This window comes from Humulus lupulus, chromosome 9, assembly GCF_963169125.1.
Source record: "Humulus lupulus chromosome 9, drHumLupu1.1, whole genome shotgun sequence".
In the NCBI taxonomy this organism is placed as follows: Eukaryota; Viridiplantae; Streptophyta; class Magnoliopsida; order Rosales; family Cannabaceae; genus Humulus; species Humulus lupulus.
In genome coordinates this window covers 51,659,826-51,685,966 of record NC_084801.1, presented here as the reverse complement: position 1 = coordinate 51,685,966, position 26,141 = coordinate 51,659,826, and the positions used below count along the sequence as shown (strand labels likewise).

Below are 26,141 nucleotides of genomic sequence, written 5' to 3'. Positions count from 1 at the left end.
AAATGGAAACTTTCTACAATGGGCTAAATTCTTCCACTCGTATGGTGTTAGATGCTTCAACCAATGGGGCTATTCTCTCTAAGTCCTATATTGAAGCCTATGAGATTTTGGAGAGGATAACTAGCAATAATTATCAATGGTCCAATGTTAGAGCCTCAACAAGTCGAAAAGTGGCTGGTATACTTGAAGTTGATGCATTGACAGCTTTGACCGCTCAAGTTTCTTCAATGACTAACCTTCTCAAGAACATGAGTTTGGGGGGAATGGTACAACCAGCTGCTATGGAACAAGTTGCCGATGTATCTTGTGTTTATTGTGGAGATGAGCATGCATTTGAAAGTTGTCCTTCGAATCCCGCTTCAGTTTGTTATGTGGGGAATCAAAATGCCAACCGAAATAACCCATATTCGAACTCTTACAATCTGGGGTGAAGGCAACATCCAAACTTCTCATGGGGGGGTCAAGGAGCTAGTTCAAGCGGAGCACCAATGCAAAACAAGCCTACATATCCACCGGGGTTTTCTCAACAACAAAGAGCTCAACCACCTCCTCCACAAGTGTCTCATTCAAGCTCTTTGGAGAGTTTAATGAAGGAATATATGGCCAAGAACGATGATGTGATTCAGAGTCAAGCGGCATCCTTGAGGAATCTAGAAACTCAATTGGGGCAGCTTGCTAATGAGCTAAGGAATAGACCACAAGGCACCTTGCCTAGTGATACAGAAAATCCAAGGAAATATGGCAAGGAGCATTGCAAGGTGGTTACCTTGACGAGTGGTAAAAATGTGGAATTGAGTGAGGATAATTGCACTAGAAACAGCGAGCCCACTTCAATCCAAAGTAGTGTGGACAAAGGAGACAAAGCTGTGAAATCAAAAATTTAAATGCTGATCCTGAAGCAATTGCTGCAGCAATTCCTCTACAAAATGCTTCAGGAAAGCCTATAAGCAAGCCACCTCCACCATTTCCTCAGCTCTTTCAAAAGCAGCAACAAGATAGTCAATTCCGGAGATTTTTAGATGTTTTGAAATAACTTCACAGCAATATACCGTTGGTGGATGCTTTGGAGCAAATTTCCAACTATGCGAAGTTTTTGAAAGATATTTTAACTAAAAAGAGGAGGCTTGGTGAATTTGAAACAGTGGCGTTGACTGAAGGTTGTAGTGCTATATTGAAGAGTAAAATTCCTCCTAAATTGAAGGATCTGGCTAGCTTCACAATTCCTTGTTCTATTGGTGGTAGAGATGTTGGTAGAGCACTTTGTGACTTGGGAGCTAGTATCAATTTGATGCCCATGTCAATTTTCAAGAAGTTGGGGATTGGAGAAGCAAGGCCAACCACAATCACTTTGCAATTAGCGGACCGTTCTATGGCACACGTGGAAGGAAAAATTGAAGATGTACTTGTGAAAGTTGATAAATTCATTTTTCCAGCTGATTTCATCATCCTTGATTATGAAGCGGATAGAGATGTTCCTATTATCTTGGGTAGGCCATTTCTAGCTACCGGGAGGACCTTGATTGATGTACAAAAAGGGGAGCTTACAATGAGGGTGAATGACCAACAAGTGACTTTCAACGTGTTCAATGCTATGAAGTTTCCGGATGAGGTTGAGGAATGTTCTAGGCTAAGTGTAATTGAGTCTATTGTAGCTAAAAAATTACATAAGGAAGCTTGTAAAGATGGAGTGAGGGTGAGGTCACTTAAAGAGCTTGAAAACTTAAGTGAAGAGGAAGAAAGCCAAGTTACATGGGTGGAGTCAAAGCAGCCCTTTGCTAAATTTAGGAGGCCTTTTGAGTCATTGAACTTGTCGGAAGGGAATTTTAAGCCTTCTATTCAAGAGCCACCAAAATTAGAGTTGAAGCCTTTGCCTAGTCACTTGAAGTATGCCTATTTGAGAGATAATGAGACCTTGCCTATGATTATTTCAGCCATGTTGGGAGCTGAAAAAGAAAGTTTGTTGCTGGCTGTTTTGAAGAAATACACAAGGGCCATTGGTTGGACTATGGTGGATATCAAGGGGATAAGTCCCTCATTTTGTATGCATAAAATTTTGTTGGAGGATTGCTGTAATAATTCTGTTGAGCAGCAGCGAAGGCTTAATCCTATCATGAAGGAAGTGGTTAGAAAAGAGATTATTAAGTGGCTTGATTATGGAATTGTTTACCCAATTTTCAGATAGTTCTTGGGTTAGCCCAATTCAGTGTGTTCCTAAAATAGGTGGAGTCACGGTGGTGGCTAATGAAAATAATGAGTTGATTCCCACAAGACAAGTGACGGGGTGGCATGTTTGTATGGACTATCGGAAGTTGAATAAGGCTACTCGTAAAGACCACTTCCCGCTGCCATTCATTGACCAAATGCTTGATCGGTTGGCGGGAAATGAGTTTTATTGTTTCCTCGATGGCTATTCAGGCTATAATCAGATTTCCATCGCCCTAGAAGACCAAGAGAAGACTACCTTTACTTGTCCTTATGGCACCTTTTCCTTTAGAAGGATGCCTTTTGGGCTGTACAACGCCCCCGCCACTTTCCAACGTTGTATGATGGCAATATTTTCAGATATGGCGGAGAAGTCTCTTGAAGTCTTCATGGATGATTTTTTTAGTATTTGGGGAGTCTTTTGACACTTGTTTGGTTAACTTGGAGCAAGTTTTGGCTAGATGTTAAGAAACAAACTTGGTACTCAATTGGGAAAAATGCCATTTCATGGTTCAAGAAGGAATTGTGTTGGGCCATAGAATATCTAACAAGGGCATAGAAGTGGATAGAGCAAAGCTGGAAGTCATAGAAAAATTGCCACCACCTACTACAGTCAAGGGAATTAGAAGCTTTTTGGGGCATGCGGGCATCTATAGGAGGTTTATAAAAGATTTTTCAAAGATTTCTAAGCCCTTTTGTTCTTTACTCAAGCAAAATCGAGCATTTGAGTTCACCAAGGAGTGTCAAAATGCATTTGTGACTTTAAAAAAGGCTCTTATCACCGCACCCATCCTTGTAGCTCCGGATTGGTCTCTACCCTTTGAATTGATGTGTGATGCTAGTGATTTTGCTGTGGGTGTTGTACTTGGGCAGCGAAAAGAGAAGGTTTTTCATTCCATTTACTATGCAAGCATGACATTAGCCAATGCCCAATTGAACTATACTACCACCAAGAAAGAGCTTTTGGCGGTGATGTTTGATTTTGACAAGTTTAGAGCTTATCTTGTGGGGACTAAAGTGTGGTTTATACAGACCATTCAGCAATCAAGTATCTAATTGCCAAAAAGGATGCTAAGCCACGACTTATTCGATGGGTGTTGCTTCTTCAAGAATTTGACTTGGAAATTCAAAATAGAAAAGGAACAGAGAACCAAGTGGCTGACCACTTATCTAGACTTGAAGCTGGAAGTGAAAAGAAAAATGAAGGGCCTATTAAAGAGACATTCCCTGATGAGCAATTGTTGGTTGTGAACCAAACCACTACTCAATGGTACACTAATTTTGTCAATTATTTGGTGAGTGGTTTGCGGCCACCTGATTTCAATAGGCAGCAACTCAAGAAGTTCTTTCATGATGTGAGATTCTATTATTGGGATGAGCCTTATTTGTACAAACAATGTTCAGATCGAATCATGAGGCGTTGTGTGCCTGAGGATGAAGTTTCTAGCATACTAGAGCATTGTCATTCAGCTCCTTATGGTGGACATTTTGGTGGGAAAAGAACAATCGCTAAGGTTTTTCAATCGGGGTACTATTGGCCCTCTATCTTCAAGGATGGTCATGAATTTGCTAAGAGATGTGACCGCTGCCAGCGTGTTGGAAATATTTCAGCAAGGAGTGAAATGCCTTTGAATAGCATCCTTGAAGTGGAATTGTTCGATGTTTGGGGAATCGACTTCATGGGGTCATTTCCACCATCATTTGGAAATTTGTATATAATAGTAGATGCTAGATGGAAGAATAGCAGACTTTTCCGGGGAAAGAGCTACTTTGTATACTTTGACAGTGGGGTTACCAGTGTTGGTTTAATATGAGGAGATTGACAGATAAGAGTACTATATGGAAGGCTTAAAAGGCGTTATCCTCTGGTTTTGAGGAAAGTTCGAGTTTTCCTAGGAATTGGTCAGTGGATGGGCAAAGCTAATTCCATCCTTGGTTCACTACTACAAAACTGGGTTTTTCCGACACCCAACCACGACAATCAACTCTGTTGACTGTCATAATTTCTTAGCAGGACTCTAGGCCAACTTTTAAAAACTATAGGCATAGAGACCAACGCCAACAACTAATAACTGTCACCGTTGCTTTTGACTGTCGCTATTGATCCCAACGCCGACAGTTAATTCGAGACCAATGCCGACAGTTAAAATGTGTCGCTATTGACCCCAACATCGACAGTTAATTCGAGACCAATGCTGACAGTTAAAAGGTGTCGCTATTGACCTCAACGCCGACAGTTAATTCAATACCAATGCCGACAGTTAAAAATTGTTGTCATTGACCTCAACACCGACAGTTAATAAAAGCCCAATAACGGCAGTTATAAAATGTCGTCGAAATTCAAATAAAAAAATCTAAAAGTATAATAAATAAATAATTTAATTTTGAAAATAAACTAAATTTTTTTAAATATATATTTATTAAAAACTTTTAAAACTATTTTTTTCTAAATTTTTCATATTATTAACTTTTGTATTTATAATAATTTTTATATTAAAATTTAAATTTAATTATATAATGAGATTATAGATGGATTTATGTCTCAAATTATGTATTATTTCTTGGAATGATTAATAAGTGACATTAAAATTTAGAAATGGAGAATAGATTGAATTTAAAAAGTTTTACTTTTGTTAAATGAATAATTTAATTTTTTTAAAAAAACTAAATTATGTAAATATATATTTATAAAAATTATGTATTTATTAAAAGCTTTTAAAACTAAATTTTTTTGTTTCTAAATTTTTCATATTATTAACTTTTGTATTTATAATTAAAAATATTTATATTAAAATTTAAATTAGCTATGATATAAAGAATAATATACTTAAATTTAATTTAACTACATTATTCTTTATCATATTTATAAAATTTTAGTGTAATATTGAAAATAATTTTAAAATTTTATATTATACAAATATATTCATAAAAAGTATTAATTATTAATTTGCCACATAGAGTAGTTATTAGTTAAAAAATAAGTTTTCATTAATTGTCTAATTTTTTTAATTATTAATTCAATTAGTTATTATATATTTAATAAAAGAAGTTCTTTTAAATAAAATCTTATTAATAATACTATTCCCCACGAAGCCAAATAAAAAACCCCCCCAAAATTTGTTTTTCCCTCTGTAATATCCCATATACCCCAAACCCCAAATCCTCTCAGACCCCAAACAAAAATTGGGTCTCACTCTCTCCTCTCAGACCCCAAACCCCTCTTTCTCCTCTCAAACCCCAAACCCCAACCTTCTCTCCGTAAGTCTCTCCCCCGTAAGTTTCTCCTCTGTCAAACTTCCAAACTTCTCTCCTCTGTAAGTCTCTCCGTAAGTTTGGATATGCATGAGTCAAGTGCACGAATGAAATCTTCCAATCAAGTGGGACCATTTCCTTCTGAAGTTCATGGTGTTGGTCCTTAGCACCCGTTAGTTGCTAATCAATTTCAGGTTCCACATATGGATAGAATTGAGAACCGTTGGTCTAAGAAAATGAGCAGCATGAAAATGACTTTATTGATTCTCAGTTTCAAAAGTCGTATATTACTAAGCGACAGAAAATGGAGTCTGAAGTAAAAATGACTTCTGACGATTCTACTTTATGGATGTGAAATGATGAGAAGTCAAAGAGATTATTGTAACGACCCAACTTATTCTAGACTTTGGACCATTAATAACTACTATACATAGATACTAATCTTAAGAAAACATACATGTGAAACATTCATAACTTTATAAAAAAAACTGTAAGGAAAAGGTTAAAATACATAAAAAAAATTCGGTTAGGATAAGGGATCCTATTGTTTGAAATAAAGTAAAACATAACTTAAATTGTAAATAAATTCATTACAAGATCAGGTGCGGAAAAATACATATAAAGCATAATTGAAATGACTAAAAACAACTTCGTCCTCAAATCGTTCATGCAGTCCACCGAATCCATTTTGCCTCAATACACAATCCCAAGCTGCCAAGAATCTTACCGCCACCGTAACTATTTTCCTGCACATATAAAATAAAGGAATATGCCTAATGCCCAGCAAGGAAAATCTACTAAAAGCATGAAACATAAACATAAACATATACTGTAAACATATATCATAATTCTAACCCATGTACATGGTAAACATTGGGGTTTGCTAACTAAGCAAATATAAGCCTCAAAATACAATGAGAATTGCTAGCTAAGCAACTATAAGCCCCAAAAACATAAAAGGTTGGGGTTTGCTATTTAAGAAAATATAAGCCCCAATACATATATAAATCATAACATATAAGAACATATAATAGCATAATCATATAAGCATATAATAACTATCCTATTTTCCTTACCAAATACTGGGAAGTGAGAACAAGGACGGGATTTCGGAACACTCCTAAAAACCATTAATGAAAAAGGTGAGTACTTCTAAAAGAAGGAGATGAAAAATGAATGATCTAAACCTGTAGTGCACCAAAAAAAAATTTTAGATTATTTAAATTTTGTGCTTTATTTGATTTAAATGTTAAGTGTGATGAATTGTTTTATTTAAGTGTTGTTATTTTATTTAATTGTTTATTTGTTTTATTTGATTGTTTGTTATTTTATTTAATTGTTAGAAATGTTTTGGTTAATTAATTTAACAAGTGAATAATTGTGTAACATGTTATTTTACTACTAGTGTTACATTTTATTTAAGTGTGACAAATGAGGTATTTATGTGAGCTATGGTGGAATGCACTAAGATGCATGATAGATAGTAATGCACCCTAGTAATTTAGTGTGTGCTAGTGCATGGTAGCATGGTGCACATGTGTAGATTTTCTACACATTTTAGGTTTCCTTATTTTAGATTTAATTGAGTAATTTATTTATAAAAAAAAAAAGAAGAAAAGAAAAGGGAAATGAGGAGTGGGCGTGTGACCTAGTGGGAATGGAATATTTCCTTAAAATGGTAAAAAAATCAAGACTTGAAGACCATGATCATTTGGGGATAGGCATGATCATATCTTATCCCTTTGTATCTTTTTGAAATAAAGAAAAATCAAGGAAAATAAAAGAGAAATAGAAACTTACCTTAATATTGTTTGGGGAGACTTTATGAGAGGATTTGTGATAAAGGGGCTAAGAAAGGAGAGAAGAGCCATTGCTCTTGTGTGTGTGTGTGGCTGCCGTGACCTAGAGAGAGAGTGGCGTGTAGAGAGAGAGAGAGAGAGAGGAAGAAAGAAAGAAAGGAAGAAGGAAGAAGAAAGTGAAGAGGAACCCCCCTAGAGTATGTCTTCTTGTTTTCTCTTTTACATAATCTTTTTATTTGATAATATGATTTTAATTGTGTTATTTTTCTTGTGTGTGTTTGGGTCTTTCCTTCTCTTCATGGTGGCTTTCCCATAAAAACCCTAGGCTTGAACAAGGGTGTGGAGTTTGTGGTATTGATCTTTTGTGTTCTTGATTCTACAATCAAGAGAGGTAATGGTCTTTTCCTTAGCCTTATATTGTTTTTGGTGGGTTGTATATGAGGTTTTGCTAATGGTGCTAATGGTTGATTTTGGGTAGGATTGATGTATAGGATTTGGATTTTTGTGAGGGCATGATTTGTGTTTAAGGGTTGTGATGTTGATTTTGCTATGCATAAAAAAAATTGTTATAATCTATGAACACTTGTAAGGTGATTTCGGCCTAGGTACACCCAAGGGTGTTCTTGATATGTTGTGTGATTTACAAAATATTTGATCCATGTTTTAGGACCTTTGATATATGGGTAAGAGAACAAGTGGTAATCTTGATATTTTGATCATGAAATTTTGTTAGATGCATGTTATATTTTGAATGATTAAATTATGAGATGCATGAAAATAATGATAGAAATATGCTAGGTTAAAATAAGGCATATGTGAATATGGTATAAATTTACTATATGCTATTTTTATTGAAAAAGTTTTGTTGGCTTTCATGGAATTGCAACAAATGATTTTAAAAGGATTCATGTGATTATGTTAGTAGAATCATACATATTATAAGAGCATAATGAGATTATAGGCATGAATGATTTTATGAAATTTTTGAGACAAAAGTTGAGTTTTACAAAGAATTAAGCTTGCCGTTTTTTTTCAAATAATTGGGTAAAAGTTGATAAAAAGATGAGTTGCATGCATAAATAATGTTCTTGATGAATATGTTAATTCTTATGAAATTAAAAGAGGATTTTAAGTCTCATGTTATGATATTTTACTCAATTAACTTCCTACAGAATTTTTATTGAATTTTGAGAAAAAAATGAGTTTATAAATTGAATATGGTGATTTTAATGATAAAAAAATGGTTTCTGGAATTTTGTAATAAAATGTGAAATAAGTTTCACTAAAAATGAATTTGATTAATTTTTGGAATAAATTATTTTTCCTAAGTTATGGTAATATTGAAAAATGATATTTTAATGGTATGAATGCATATTTTGATAAATAATGATTTTTCTTTATTTTGATTGAGAAAAATATTTAAACTCTATTTATTTGTGATTTTTGAATAAAATAAATAGTGGCTGAAAGTTTGTTTTAAAAAGGTTAACAATTGTTATTAAATTGTCACATATGAGTTTTTACTACTTAAAAACTAAGTCTTAAATAAATTAAATCAAAATGTATTTTTCCACACTTAAAATATATTTTTCACATCATTTTTGTAACACAATAATAAAATATATTTTTCTAAAGAAACATGTTAAAATAGGTATTTTAATTAAATCCAAGCTTGTTGGTTAATTCTTGGTAAATTAATATTTATTTAATGAAAATGTCACATATTTTATTTTGAGCTAAAATAAAATAAATTTATAAAATTAAATAAAGTTTTTGAGAAATTTAATCAACTTAGAAATTTTAAGAAAAATAAAGCATGTAATATGGCCATTGATTTTCAAACAATAGAAGCAAGAAATGTAGAGTTATCGTTTTTGAAAACGTCTTTATTACGCAACGTTCCCACGTATGCATGTTACATGCAAATCAACTTTTACGTCCCAAATCATGATTATTATTCAACTATGTAATTTTTATAAAGCAATCATGTTAGTAAAATGGGTAGAACGGGCATTATTCTTTTGGCGATAATTGCATGTTTTAGTGTAACTGTATTCATGAGTGCATGGCCCATGCACACATGAGTTGTATGGAAGGGCAAAATAGTAATTTTATGAACCTAAGAAACGTTATTTTGATTATGATATAGGCTCGTTGAAAAGATTGTGAAATTCTTAGCTTGGACCTGAGGTAAGGAAGTTAGATAGATTTTATGATTTTATGCTATGAATGGTAAGACTGTTATATGAATGAACTGTTATGAAATTATGAATGCCTTAATGTGATGATCTGTTGAATATGATATGTGTATGGAGGTTAGATACATCAAACAGAATGTGATGTTAGATACATCAAACAGATTTCGATGTCAGATACATCGAACGAGTTACTAAGGACATTGAGACGTGACTCCTAGGGCGGACGCGCCGAGGTTATTCAAGGACCAGTGATCTCCTGTTTACCTCATAGGGTGACATGGACAACTAGCGTTCCATGCTCATCATGTATGCTGTATGTTTGTGATATGATGATATGTCACTTTTATGTTTGTGATATGATGATATGTCACTATTATGTTATGATATGATGATATGTCACATTTATGTTATGATATGTTGATATGTCACTCTTATGTTATGATATGATGATATGTCACATTTATGTTATGATATGTTGATATGTCACATTTATGTTATGATATGATGAAATGTTACGATTATGTTATGATAGACCATGATGTTTTAGATGAACGTTAGTGTTTGCTTGTTTGTTGTTTTCTTACTTGCTTATTTGCTTGTACTTCCTTACTGGGCTTTTAGCTCAGCCCCCTTACTTTCCTTCCAGGTAGCAAATAGGATTTCTCTATGGCACGCGTGGTGACGTGAGGAGTTCTTCATCATGGGGTGTATGGCGTGGGGCAATCCTATGGACGATAAAACGATCAACGTAGAACGCCATTTAAATTATGTTTCGTTTTAAGGGACTTTTTCCTAAATTATCAGTGGGACTTTGTTATTTAACTTAATTGGTTTTCTTTGAACTTTGCATAAAAACCTATGTTTTATTTTAAACTTATGGCGCCAACTTGCATGATTTTAAATAAGTCCCCCTGAGACTTTAATAATGGATGGTATTCTTTTATAAGCTATGTTATGCGAATATTTTGTAAGTATTAGTCTAGGGCGTTCTTTACAAAACCACCAAGAAGATACTTACCGATAAGAAACCTCAAGTTCAAAGAACTTAGATGCCTAACCAAGAATGGAAAATACTGAGTTAGGATTTGAGTAGAGAAAAACTATAAAACCTAATGAAACATACAGAAATGAACTAGGATTAGGAATACCTTTGAATGCACTAGAACCGAACTATACCTTTATAGAAAAACACACTATTAACATTACTTCCCAAGTGTTTAATAAGCTTAAGATGATAAAGCTTATAACCCCAACCCAAGTATTTAACACTCTAAAGTAAACCTAGTTGCTTGAAGGCTCTGAACTCAGCTTGAAGAATGAAAGAAATGGCTGGGTACTAGGTCCTATTTATAGAGTTCAAGAATGAAAAGATCTCCTTTAGATTGAATAAAAATAATGACCTTCGAATTGAAAAACATTTGAATAATCGTTCAGCAGAGGCTTAAGACTTGGTCAAAAGATTCTGAGGTTTATCAAGAGGTTATGGAATAAAATGAGCTCGGTTTCAAAATTGTTTGAAAATTCTGCCCTAGAGCCGATATATTGCCCATGGAAGGCGATATATCGCCTGGGTTTATGTTCCCGAGGCTCGTCGAATTATTCGTGCGAAGTTACGTGTTTTTCGTATTCCCCGAGTGGCGATATATTGCCCCCTAGAGCTGCGATATATCGGCATACGCTGAAATATTATACACGTAATTGCACTTTTTTAGCCTAATTTGAATTGAGTAAACAGCTTTGACTGAGTCCTATAGCAATTTCAAAGCTGCTGACAGACTTTGGGATTTTCAAATATTACTCTTAATAAATTATACCTCAAAAATACTTAATTTCTCAATAAACATGCACATGAAAAGTGTCGTTATTTCAATGGGTCTATCCAAACCTTATAGTATAATAAATATCATCTTTATAATCAGTTATATTAATCAAACCTTATGTTATAATTAATATTCTTAAACTATAGGTTAAACTTATAAAATATACAAGTGTTGCTACGAGTGTCCAACTAAGTCCCGACTTGAACCAAAATCCACAGAAATAAACATACTATAACTACTACTAGCTACTACTACTACTACTTCCCATACCTTGAGCTGATGATACCCGGACCGTAAATCAATCTTTAAAAACACGGTCGTACCTTGGAATTGATCAAACAAGTCGTCAATCTGAGGTAGCGGGTACTTATTCTTAATCGTTACCTTATTCAGCTCGCGGTAGTCTATGCACATCCGCATGCTTTCGTCCTTCTTTTTCACAAATAGAACCGGTGCTCCCCATGGCGAATGACTCGGTCTAATGAAGCCTAAGTCTAGGAGTTCTTGTAGCTGCGTCTTTAACTCCTTGAGTTCGGTAGGTGCCATCCGGTATGGTGCCTTGGAGATAGGCTCGGTGCCCAGTACTAATTCTATCGTGAAGTTAATTTCCCGAGTCGGCAATAATCCTGGTAAGTCATCGGGAAATACTTCTTGGAATTCTCTTACAATGCGGATGTCTTCAACCTTAAGCGGTGTTCCTTTACTACATCTATGATGCTGGCTAAGAATGCTTGACATCCTTTTTCTATCATCCTTTGAGTTTGAGAGAAGATATTAGCTGTGTGCATAATCCTGAAACTTGTCCCATGAAGCATAGTCTCTGGCCGTCAGAAGTCTCGAATGTCACTTTCTTACGTTTGCAGTCGATGGTTGTGCCATGCCGTGCTAGCCAGTCCATGCCTAGTATCACGTCAAAGTCCTTGATCTCCAGTTCTATCAGGTCTCCTTCTAATTCTACGTCCTCAATCTTGATCGATACGCCTCGTACTATCCGTGATGATAGAACTATTTTTCCCAAAGGCAACTCGGTTACAAACCTAGTTGTAAATCTTTCACAAGGTTTGTCTAGTTTTTCTATCATTCCTAACGAGATATATGAATGAGTGGCTCCCGAATCAAATAATACAGAACATATATTATTGAGGATAGAAACCTGACCTGTGACCACTTTATTGCTAGCATCAGCCTCTCCTTGGGTCAAGGCAAATACCCTGGCAGGAACCAACTTATCTTCCTTTTTCCCTTGTGGCTTGAGCTGAGGACATTCTTTCTTCCGGTGTCCTTCTTGACCATATTTGTAACATCCCTTGGTGTTTGGCTTTCAAGAGGTTTTAGGTGTGGGAACCTAACCTAGGGTGCTCGGGGTCGATTCCACTACCGTGCTTGGTGGAATTTGATGTCCCGAAGGCTAGAACTTGATCCGGAAACCCTTATTCATTTATTGTTGATGGAATCCTTTATCATGGTTGTGACTAGGTGTATGCTAGGGCTTGGGGCAGGATCGTGCTCGAGCGTCATCTTTCTTAATCAAAGCACTCGATATTAAAGGTAAGAAAACTGCACCCGGTTGTGTAACTATGTTGGACTAAGGGCTCCCTATACTTGTATGCATTATTGTATGATGGTATTATGCCATGTGAATATGAAATAAACGGCCTAAGAGTGCCAGAATCAATATTGGCGCATAGGACGCCGCTCGGCCACTGGTAGCCGAGGACAGCTTAATAATCACTAAGCTCGATTTAAGCGGACCGAAGTCAGTGGGTTGAACACTGGGCTCGGCCTAAGTGAGCCAAAGACAGTGGATTTAACAGAGGGTACGACCTAAGGGCGTCGACACTAATTATTGTATAACGTGTGTACTATTGTTAACTTGATGTATATGATATGATGAATATCTAGATGTTAGGTCATTGGCTTATTGACTGTTATCCTTGATTAAGTGAATGCTATGGCTTGCTGGATAATTGATTAATATCTTTTAAATCACTTGGTTATACTTTGTGAACTATTTGGTTATCGATATTGATTGTGTTATGACACTATAGTTTTCTTGCTAGGCCACGGCTCACGAGTGCTACGTGATGCAGGTAAAGGCAAGGGTAAGATCAATCGACCATGGGTTGGAGAGCTCTGGGGGTGAGATGTACATTGTCAGCTGCTCGGCCGCCACAGTCGAGGGATTGTACCGGGACAGAAACCTAAAATGTGTATTTTGCCATTAGAGTGGCGTTGATTATTTATAACATTTGAAAATATTGTAAATATATCATTTAAATGCTATTTTGGGATCCCATGTACCAAACATTTATTTTAATGGAAATTATTTGTTTATAACCCAACTCTTTTAAACCTAACCTGTTTTTGTCTTTAGATTCACATTTTTACTTAAATGACTTGGTTAGCAAGTATCGCGCTATTTTAAATACACAGTGTAACGGTCTTGGTTATCTAGGGAATTACAAAGGTTTACTGAGTTTCACAAGCTCAATGATAGTTACAAAGAATTGCATAAAAACAATAATTCTCTCTCTCTAGAGATCCGAAAAGATCCATCTCATGAACCCTTTGAGTCTTATTTATAGACTCAAGGATCTCCTCATGGGCCTATGGGCCTTAATTACATTTAATACAAGCGTATCTCAATCATAATGGAAATTATAATTATTACATAAATGCAAGATCAAATATCTGATATACTACAACCAGCCTGGTCGACTACGAAATATGAATTATGCCGAGTGAATTCTCCTTTGGTCGATGGTCGACCAGAAACGTAGCTGCTTAAATGGTCACGCGCATCCCACGTGTGTACTGGTCTTGCCACGTCATCAGATGATTCTTTTTTGGGTAAACAAAAATAATACGGACCTTTAATTTAAGTCCAACGGGCTTATTATTTAATTGAAAATTTCCAGGGCATAAAGCCCGTGATAATTTCGACCTAATGGCTGATATTACCTATTATTTTATTGACTTTTTTAATTAAATAAGGGACCTAATTTAGCCTATAAAAGGAATGTTAAGTGAGTGTTGAAAACAGATGATCAGAAGAACTAGTTTTTATGTTTTAAGGTTTAAGACTCTCTCTACAACAAAAGTCATTTTCTAAGCCTCAATATTCTCTTCTCTTCTTCTCTCTATATCTATCTCATATGTTGAGAATTGCCCACTCTAGTCTAAGTGATTCTAAGGATATTGTGGAAGGCTATGAAGAAATTTAAAGATCGGTTCAGTTTCTTGGTGATACCCTACAACAGAAAGGATACAAGGGTTAGAGAAATTGAAGAAATGACTTATTCATTCTGCTGCATATAATGAAAGTGTTCTTACCATTATCTCTGTTTAATTCAATTATAGAAACATGTTCTAGGTTTTCTTATATTAATTTGTTTAATATATGATTTACATGAAAATAAATAAGATCTTGTATAAATATTCCCAACAACTGGCCTCGGAGCCTTTGGTAATCTTTATTTTCATGCATGAACATGGGAAAAATTGAATTATTTGATGTGTTGAGCAATTGGATGGATTTCACGTTTTTTTATGAAGCATATTAATTTTTATGTGATTATTAGTGAATTTAGGTTATTTTGTTGTGTTTTCTATGCAATTAATTTTTATAAATGTTTTATTTGGTGTAAAACATTGTAAAAATTATTTAGAAAACGTTTTGGGTTGAAAAATTACACCAAAAAATTTTTGAAAATATTTTGGCTGCAATACCCTTCCGCTCGCACGTTACCACTACCGCGCGCGTCACCCCTGCACCCGTGCGCGTCCCTCGGCAGCCATCCCAAGCGTCCTAAGCATCACTCGGTAGCCATCCCAGGCGTCCTAAGCGTAACTCGGTAGCTCCGCGCACACTAGCTTCCCCTCGCGCGCGCGCGCGTGTCTCCCTTGTGTAGCATGCGATGAACAGTACTGTTCATCAATAATTTTTTTAAAAATTAAAGATAATAAAATTATGAAATTAAATTTTTATAACAAACCCAAAAATATCATATTTATTTTATCATTTAAAAATATTTTTTAAAATAAGATATTTTTTATGTTTGATATTTAATAATTCGATATTTTCTACAAGGAATCAAATTCAAATTTAAAAGTAGGTTAACTAATTAATTTTAAATCTGTTAATATATTAAAATATTAGAATTAAGTTATCAGATATTAAAGATTTTTTTTAAATACTTGTTATTTTTAATATCTTTTATTAGAAAATATTAATATCAGATTATTCTAGGGATTTCAATATTTAAATTATTTGAAATTTGAAAATTTGTTGACCAGATATTTTTAAGGATATTTGAATTTGTTTAACTGTCTTAAGATATTTTAAGTTTGTTATAACTATTAATATTTTATTTTTTAAAAAAATGCTTAAAATATTTTTTATAGTTGTAATAACACAAGATATTTTTGAAAAATAGTTAAAGATATTTTGTTTAAATTTAAAATTGGTTAAATTTTAAAAGTATCACCTTTTTAAAACCAATTAATAAATTATTATTTTTTAATAAATGAGATTTAAATTAAAATTTTTTAATTGGTGATAAATCCTATTTAAATTAAATTTAATATTTTTCAAAATGGCCTAAACTAAGTTGATTGTTGATAAATAAAATTTAAATTAACTTTTGTTAATTGTTGATAAATTTCATTTAAATTAACTGAATTTCGCAAAAATTTAATTAATTCAAATTTTGGATAAATTCTGGAAAATTAATTGTTGTATTTTTACAAATGAACTAAATTGTGGTGTTTTTGCATAAATTCATAGACTTGCTCATATAGTAACATGATTAGACTCATCTAATTATAACATGTTTGTTTATGCTATATGTGGTATTTTTTCAATTGGTCTTAGATGAATATAGTGGCTCATATGTTTGCATAATATATGAATTTTGCTAAATAAAACATTAAAAAAATATAGGTTTTATTTGCGCCCATTAGAAAATGTAAAGTTTAAATTCCATCTTGTTGGTGATTTTACTTGTGAAGGCCCATTTATTTTGCATGACTATAGTGAGTCTAATCAATTAATAACAATTAATAAAATGAAGTTTTAAATTCCTGTCTTTTGGACCTTGTATGGAAGTTTGGGGGTCCTAGTAGTGGGAATGACATAATGGACCCAGCCCTCCTCCATACAAGCCCAATTGTTAAGGCCCATTTGCATGAGTTTGACTTAATTGTATAGGTTCATTATGATAGTTAAACCTAAATATTAATTAGCAACAAATTAATTCTAATTTAATTGAATTTGTTTCAATGTGACACTTTAGTATTAATAGAAAATTATAGAACTTTGGTTTTAAAAATTTAATTTTATAATTTTTCGGAGAACCATAGTCATTAATTTTTCAAAAATTAATAATGAAAATACTATTTTTTATTAAATAGTGAGCTTATTTTAAGAATTGTATTCGATCTCCACTGTTAGTTTAACAAGGTCAATAGCTCAATGGGGCCTCAAGATGCTTCGATTCATCCCCCTACGGAAGGTGTTCATTAGTTATTTTAACAAGGTTAGTTTCGAAAGATAAATAATTATAGGTCATATTCTACTAGACTCACCCCTACGGTGACTACTAGGACCAAATCTATGATTATCGAAACTATGGGTCTTGCTCGTAAAATAAGAAATTTTGTTTTCTTATTTTGATCGAATAGTAGGTTGCTAATAATGGTGTCCATTATTAAATGAGTTTACAACTCTATTTAACTAATGATATTTTTTTTACACTCACCAACCGAGACATGAATATCACATATTACTTAAAAACCTAAAGAAATAGAGATATGATTATTTTTATATTATTTTCCATATCTTACATATTTGTGGTATATGTTGTGCTATTTCTTGAAATTAGAGTGAATAGAAGTTTTATTGAGCAAATATGAATGATTTCTATTTTATTGATAATACGTAGTATTATTATGGTTGTGTCTACTTCCGTCATTTCTCAATTTTCTATGGAGAAATTCACTAGAGAAAACATCCTTAAGTGGAAGCTGAACATCAACATAGTGTTGATTGGTGATAACTCCTAGTTCATCATGACTAAAGAATCCCCAGAAGTTCCAAATGAGGAGACTCAAGTCAGCTTAATCCTCAACAGTCTATCTCCAGCTTTCTTGAAGTTCACACCAACTATGTGATGAATAAACTCAACTATGATATGACGCAGCTCATGAACGAGCTTCAGACTTTCGAGTCAATCATGGGTGGACCAAGTAAGCAAGGAGAAAAGAATACTATTACTGCTGCTGCTGATCCACCTAAGGCTGAAGCTAACCTATCTTCATCTTCAAAAGCTAGAAACAATAAGAAAGATGGACAAAACACCAACTCAGGAATGCAAAGGCTGCAAAGATGAGTGCACAACCTAGTGCACAGACACCTAAGGTGAAGAAAAATAAAAACTAGAAAGGTAAAGGTAAATGTTTTCATTGCAACGAGAAGGGGCATTGGAAATAGGATTTCCCCAAGTTTCTAGCAGCGAAAAAAAAGGTAATGATTATAGTTCATTTATCTTAGAAACATGTGTTTTAGATAATGATAAATTCATTTGGATTATTGATTCTGGATCTGCTAACCATGTTTATAACTCTTTACAACTTCTTGAATCGTGGGAGGAAATGGACGAAGGACACTTAAAGCTTAGAGTTGGGAATGGGTCGTTCGTTGTGGTCCAAGCTAGAGGAAGAGCTCGCTTGAAGTTAGGAAATAAATATTTAATTTTGAAAGATGTATTTTTAATCCCGGATTTTAGTAGAAATTTAATTTCAGTTTCCATGTTGCAATTAGAATTATTTGCTATGACTTTTACAAGTTCTACTATATCTATTTCTTTCAATGGATCACAATTGTGTATTCCATGTTTGGAAAACGGGCTTTATATTCTGGGACCTAACGAACCCCTCACACTTAATAATGATTTATTCAAAGTACCTAAACCTAGGACCAATAAACGTCAAAAGACTAATAACGATAACATGACATATTTATGGCACTTGATACTAGGTCACATTGGCTATGATAGAATCCAAAGACTTACAAATAACGGGCCTTTGAGGGAACTCACCTAAGGTGAATTACCTGTCTATGAATCTTGTCTAGAAGGCAAACTCACCAAGCGTCCATTCTCTGCACAGGGTGATAGGGCCAAAGAACCACTTGGACTTGTTTATTCAAATGTTTGTGGACCTTTGAATGTACAAGCCAGGGATGGTTTTGAGTATTTTGTCACTTTCATTGATGATTACACTAGATACTCATGTCTTTACCTAATGCATAGGAAATAAGAAACATTTTCAAAGTTTATGGATTTCCAAGCTATGGCTCAGAACCAATTAGGTAAAACGTTAAAGAAATTGTGATCTGATAGTGGTGGAGAATATTTGGATATGCAGTTCCAAGATCATTTAACTGAACTTGGAATCTTATCACAACTTACTATCATGGGTACTCCGCAACAAAATGGTGTAGCAAAATGCTGGAACAGAACTTTATTGGAAATGGTTAGATGCATGCTTAGTTACTCAACTCTAACAACTTCATACTGGGGACATGCAATTGAAACTACAAATGACATTCTAAATGTTGTACCGTTCAAATCAATTGCCAAAACACCTTTAGAATGATGGAAGGGTCGTGAACCTAGTTTATGTCATTATAGAATCTGGGGGTGTCCCGCCCACGTCCTGAGGAAAAAGGAAGGAAAGCTAGAACTGCAAACTAAATTTTGCGTGTTTGTTTGCTATCCTAAAGGCACTCGGGGTGGACTTTTCTATAGTCATTCAAAAAAGAAAGTGTTTACTTCTGTGAATGCTACTTTTCTGGAAAATGACTATGTCCAAAACTTCAACTGCGCATCAAAGTAGTTTTAGAAGAGATGGTTGAAGAATTGACTCCAACCAATGTTCCATCGTTTCTCATTCTTCATGTCCAACCAACGCAAGTCGATTTAAATGAAGAAAGTACCATTGTTCCTGAGCAAACAGTCATAGAGCCTCGTCATAGTTGGAGGGTTTCTAGGAACCTAGTTTGCTATGGTTTGGATGGTGAAACCAATATGGTTGTTAGTGACACTAGTGACGATGATCCATTGTCTTTCAAACAGGCAATGGCTAGCCCTGAAAAGGAACTATGGCTCGAAGCCATGAAACAGGAAATGGAGTCCATGTACTCAAATTTCGTCTGGGTTCTTGTGGAAGCACCTATTGACTTTAGGGCCATTGGGTGCAAGTGGATCTACAAGAAGAAACGAGGTGTTAATGGAAAGATCAAAACTTATAAAGCTCAATTAGTGGCAAAGGGTTATATCCAAAGAGAAGGCATGGACTATGAGGAGACTTTTAGTCTGGTAGCCATGCTCAAGTCCACTCGCATCCTCTTATCCATAGCAGCCGCTCTCGACTATGAGATCTTGAAAATGGAAGTCACGACAGCATTTATTAATTGGAAGCTTGATGAAGTCATTTATATTAATCAACCAGAAGGATTTAAAGTAGCTGGACAAGAAGGAAAAGCTTGCAAGTTGAATAGGTCCATTTATGGACCTAAGCAAGCTTCTCGTTCCTGGAACCTTAGGTTTGATGAAATAATCATAACCTATGGCTTTGAACAAAATATTGATGAGCCTTTTGTTTACCAACTGTAGGAAAATCAAATAGTGGTATTCCTGGTTCTTTATGTAGATGATATCTTACTCATTGGAAACAATGTTAAGAAATTATCAGATGTGAAGAATTGGCTGAGCACTCAATTCCAGATGAAGGATTTGGGTGAAGCAAGCTATGTTCTAGGTATCCAGATCATTAGGGATATAAAGAACAAACTCTTAGCTCTATCTCAAGCATCTTATATTGATAAAGTGCTTGAACGTTTCTCAATGACAAATTCCAAGAAAATATGTCTACCGTCCCGCCATGGAATTCATCTTTCAAAGAAGCAGTCTCCCAAACTCTTGAAGAGGAAGATGCAATGAGAAAAGTTCCTTACACATCTGCAGTTGGAAGTCTGATGTTATGTTGTGTACAGGACCAGATATCTGTTATGCAGTGGGAGCAGTGAGCAGGTATCAGTCAAACCCAAAACTGAAACATTGGGTAGCAGTTACGCATTTTCAGAAGTATTTAAGGCAAACTAGGGATTATATGTTAGTCTATAGGGGTGGTGTTTCGAACCCTGTAGGCTACACCAATTCAGATTTTCAGACTAATGCCAATGATAGGAAGTCAACTTCTGGAATGGTGTATACTCTTGGGGTGGAGTTGTGATATGGAGAAGCGTAAAGTAGTCTGCAATCTCAGATTCCACCTTAGAGGCTGAGTACTTAGCAGTGTCTGAAGTAGCTAAGGAAATCGTCTAGATAAAGAAGTTTTATACAAATCTTGGTGTTATTCCTAAAATGGATAAACCGCTTGTGTTGTTTTGTGACAACACAGGAGCGATAGCCAACTCGCAAGAACCTCGAAGTCACAAGAGGAGTAAGCATATAGAAATGAAGTATCACATAATTCGAGAATATGTGGTCAAGGGAGATGTGTAGGTTATAAAGATTGCATCTGAAGACAATCTTGCAGATCGGTTTACAAAGACACTACCAGAAGCTACATTTGATAAGCATATCAAAGAAATGGGAATAGTAGAATAAATGCATTAGTTTCAATTAGTGCAAGTAGGAGTTTGTTGGGGTTTATGCCCTAATTAAAACCCAATTTCTTTGTAATCTCATTTTATTATCAATAAAATAATATAAATCATTTTTGACTTGGTCAATCACTTTGCTCACATGTTTTATTTTCATGATTATTTGTTTAATATAAACTTCTATTAAATCCTAAGAATATAGCTAATTATATTTATAGTAACGTAATCACAGTGGAATATAAATATGATTATATGTTCAAAAATAAGTCAGTCCTAAGATTAGTCAGATTTACACTGACTTTTCAGTCTACAATATAATCTACTTACACATTGTAGTGTTATGCTCTTTCCAGAACATTAGCAAAGTAGATAAGATCATATGTATTTTTTACATCGTACTGGACCAGTATTGAGAGTAGATAGGATAAGTAAACATACCGTTATTATCTATTCTAGTCATACCATATAGTTGACCATAGGTCAATTCATTCTCAATTCTGAGTGGTTAGTATTCTAACTGATTTTATTATTTGAGCTCTATGACTTATTCGTTAATAGCTTACCCTACGAACTAGCCCATACTTACATCTTGGGAACTCGATAGTATAATTGAGTGGGAGTGTTAATCATAGATATGAACATCTATAGCTTCTGATGAAGAAGTAAAACGATGGTTTCCTTTTAGTTTGGTTCGAGGTGCTAAATGATAGAGATCTCAATTCAGTAATTAATATTAGTTTAGTGAAATATCATTTACAAAGAACTAAGTGTTTTAAGGATAAACTAAAATGAGGGGTAAAACGTATATTAGTCTCATCTCATTGTAGACCGTCTATAGAGGATTAAGTGGTAATTATGGTTGTAACAATGGATAACTAATAATGTATCTATATTGGTTATAAAGTGTTCTATGAATTCAAGACTGCAATTCTGAGTCTTTAGTGGAGTCACAAGCAATTAAAAGGTTAGTAAATATATTTGTTAAATTTATGATAACTTATTGGAGGCCCATGGTCCCCATAGGGATAAATTTGTAACACCCTACTACCCAGGGTTCGTTACGTTGTGCATTTTAAACAGTGCTAAACTCGCTAACCGAGTCATTTGGCCATAATCGTGTAACTAAGTGTGATTAACGGTTTATGGTTAAAAATTTTGGTCAAAGATACAATGTTTCACTAAAACTTTTACTGTATACACTAGGATCCCAAAATATATTTTAAAGGTTAATTACTGTTATCCCCAAAATTTGAAAACGATGACGTGGCAATAGAAATGACAGATGGCAAGGAATGGTTGGGTGATCTGGCTTAGGAGTGGCCCGATAGACCAATGAAGAATTTTGACTAGCCAGAGAAGTGTCATGACCGACCAGGCATGACCTTGTCCGACCAGTCACATGTTTGTCTGCCCAGGCTTGACCTTGTCCAACCAGTCACATGTTTGTCTGCCCAGGCTTGACCTTGGCCGACCAGGCATGACCTTGGCCGACCGTTCATGACCATGCCGACCAGCCAAGTGCATGTCTGCCCAGCCAAGTGCATGTCTGCCCAGTCAGGTGCGTGTCTGCCCAGTGAAGGTGTGACCAACCAGCCTGAATGAGATATGGATCGACTAGACAAAGCAGGGCTACGCAAGAGACCCCAGAAACAGCTTCAACAAGAATCGGTCTTGGCTTGCGCAGGAATCTCTCAGTTTATTCCATGAATATAGTGTACTGTTATATTTTGAATATTATTGTAAATTAAATATAATGAGAATAACAAAATATCCCGATTATGGGGGGATATCATATGTACGATCCTGAGCCTATAAATACAAGGCTTATGGCATCATAAAGGGGACTTTTGGAACTTTTGATTCGAATTCTAATTTCCTAGAGAGAGAGAGTACTTGTATTTGAGAGAATTCTTGTATTCTTGTAATTTGCACTGAAGATACTCAGTTGACTCAGGTTCATCTGATCTTGAGTGTAGATCTATAATCACAACTCTAAGTGGATTAGGCTATTACCAACACATTGGGGCTGAACCACTATAAAAATCATATGTGTCGTTTATTTCTCTTGAAGGTTTTTATCGTTTTTGATGTCTACACGTTGTTGGCCAAAAACGCGGTCAACATTTTGGTGCTTTCGTTGAGAGCCTGAAGAGAAAGACAGACGGTCCCTGAAGTATTATGGCGCCTAAGAACACCAATCCGGCCTCCAAGAAGATAGGCTCCTCTAAAGAGCCTGCCAGATCAGAAGGTCCTGGCCCACAAGACCGTGAGACTGAGCCTAGAGTCGTGCTCGAGGACGTGACTCTAGAAGTTGAAGAACTCCAGGAAGCCATGGGGGCCTTACAGGAGGAGATGGCACAATTCAACGCCATACAGGAGGAGTTCCCTGAAGAAATGGCCAGGCAGAAGGCTGCATTTGAGCAGCAAAGACAGGAAATGGACGCCAGGAGTGAGGAGATCCGGCGACAGCAGGAGGAGGCCGATAGGCGACATCGCGAGGCTGCACTTGCTCTGGAGGCAGCTACGCAGCTGACCTGGGCTAATGCCCAAGCTGCAGCACGAGGAGCAGCCACCCCAGGACAAGGGCCACATAAGCTGGTCATAAGAACACTGATAGACCCCATTCTCGAAGGCCAAACAGGAGTGGTAGTAACCCACCTGGTCGAGAGGAAGATGGGGTCCGGTCGAACACTGCCTCAACTCAAAGGGGGAACTCCAGAACCCCCTCAAGAAGCCACCGATCAGAGACTTCCCGATCTGGAAGTCATAAATCAGGTAGCAAGAAAACTCCACTTGAGCAGGAGCACAATAGAGCTCCTCGAGGTAAAGAAACTTCCCACTTCAAAGATGGGCATGGTCATGATGAAGCTGATAGTCATCACACTGACCAGTCGAAGGATAAGAATGATAACAACCATCGGGGAGGAAAAGATCGCCCAGCTCAGACAGGAAGGCCACAACTGCATCCCAACCAGCGCAGTGGCAAGGAGCATGTTCCGCATAGGAAACCTTCCAAGAAAACTCAGAGTACGGTGTTTGATCGGTTAGGAAAGCACACTGCTCAGAAGGTTCTAAGAGATGTCATTGCTGATAGGAGAAGGACCATCCCGGTCGAAGGGCGAGATCCAATCCGACCTACCAGTCAAGTAGAAATACTTGATGATGGTCTGCCGGATAGGAGCACCCAACCAGGCGGTCTCGAGAATGAGTCCCAAGCAGTGGCCCCAAGCATCCAAGCCCAGCTTGATGCTCTAACAGCAGCAGTTCAAGGTCTGTTGAAACGACCCTTTGCGATTGATCCAGTAGACCACAGGAGTGGCAGCCCGTTCTATGCTCGAATTAGAGCAGCCCAACCACCAACAAAATACAAAGCACCGGTACTGCCAGTTTATACAGAAAAGGCAGACCCGATAAGGCACGTGGGGAAATTCGAAGACCAGATGGAGCTGCTCGGGGTGAGTGATGACTATCGGTGCAGAGTCTTCCCCACCACATTGTCCGACACTGCTCAGGAGTGGTATTGGAAGTTTAAGCCTAACTCCATCACTTCTTGGGAAAGTTTTAGAAAGGAGTTTTGCAGGCAGTTTAGTGTTGCTCGAACTCCTCTAGTTTACGCCAATCACTTGCAGATATTAAGCAAGGAAAGGATGAGTCTCTCGAGAACTACATACAAAGGTTCATGAGAGAAGCTAACCGAGCTACTGCAGTGGGAGATGAGGGGAAGATGGTGGCAATTTCTTCTGGCATAATCTATCGGAGTCCTTTGTGGGACAGCATTCATCAAAATCCAATTTCAACGTTACAACAATTTCTTGACCGGGCGGACAAGTACATGAAATTGGATGATGCAATTGAGAAGGGAGAGAAGGGCCTAAACAATCCGAGCGGATCGACTGATCCTCCCAAGAATGGTGGAAATGATCAAAGTGGTGGTAAGAAACTTGGAAATAATGGGTCTGACCGCCACAATGAAAAGAAGGCTAAGTCGGGATCAAACGACAAGCCAACTAAGTAAGAACCTCGATTCACCAATTACACCACTCTTTCGGCGAGCCGAGCGGAGATATATTTGGCAAGTCATTAGGAGGTCCCCTACCGGAAACCCCCACCAATCAAGAAGGAGATGAGCAAGAGAGATATGAACAAGTTATGTCGCTTCCATGGAGACTATGGTCACGACACCAACGAGTGAAATCATCTCAAGGATGAGATAGAGTTTCTCCTCCGGTCGGGGAAACTGAAGAAGTATCGAGCAGAGAAGACCCAGGGAGAGGGAAGTAACAATAATCCTGGGTTCAAACGGCAACGATCCCCACCTTTGCAACCTGAGCCTGTGGACTTCACTCTAGACACCATATGTGGAGGTCCACATCTAGCTGGAGATAGCAACAAGGTAAGGGAGTTAGCCGCTTATTATGTTTTTTTTTCTTTCTGTTTTGTTAAAGAATATTTAGAAAATTTTGTTGCCTTATCTGTTATTGGTTCAACATACAGTAGGAATATCTAAGTGTGGTATAATGGTTTGATTGAGTTCTACAAACAAAAAACAAAAAACAATACCAAACAGGCCTAAACATTTATTTTTGTAAATCCTAAAATTGGCATATTTTATAGAAATATCTTTTTAATTAAAAGATCATTTTATGTTTTCCGTTTATTGTGATTTTCGGAATTCACTTTCCCTTTCTTGTGATTTTCAGAATATTTACATTCTTTATTTAGCTTTATATTATCACAATATGATTATAAAGGGAAGATATATCTTGTTTATTTAAAGCAAATATTCAGTACTTACTTAAAGTCGTTTCAATATTTGACTTTAAATTTTCGTATAGCTCAAGATTATAAAATTCAAGAAACCGAATCTTTGATGTCATTAATTGTTATTTCTATCTTGAGTATTTTGATCCGACAGAGGTATTAGTTGTCTGCACCAAAATTGTATCTGTCGGATCAGCATCTTCTAAAAAAAGCAATTCTTCATCAATCAAGAATATCTTCAAATATTATTGCATTTATTAGGAGATTCTTTCTTAGCCTTTATAAGCACGAAATATACTCTATAAATAGGCTTCTAAGGCATTGAGAATTAGCGAACTCTTAAGTGGATAATTTGTGAGTGTATTGTAATATTTGTGAGAGTTCCTTATTTGTATTCAAGATCATAGTATTCACGTAATCTTGTAGAAATATGAGTGTTTAG

At 35.9% G+C, this 26,141-nt stretch overlaps 1 long non-coding RNA gene across 1 annotated transcript; it reads left to right on the top strand.

Annotated features, from left to right (window-relative positions):
* Positions 1–6,935: 6,935 nt before the first annotated feature.
* LOC133801851 (uncharacterized) lies at positions 6,936–10,392 on the top strand. The gene is made up of 3 exons (XR_009877023.1): positions 6,936–7,450; positions 7,579–7,644; positions 10,098–10,392. It is a non-coding gene; the product is annotated as an uncharacterized LOC133801851 (long non-coding RNA).
* The last annotated feature ends 15,749 nt before the right edge of the window (positions 10,393–26,141 follow it).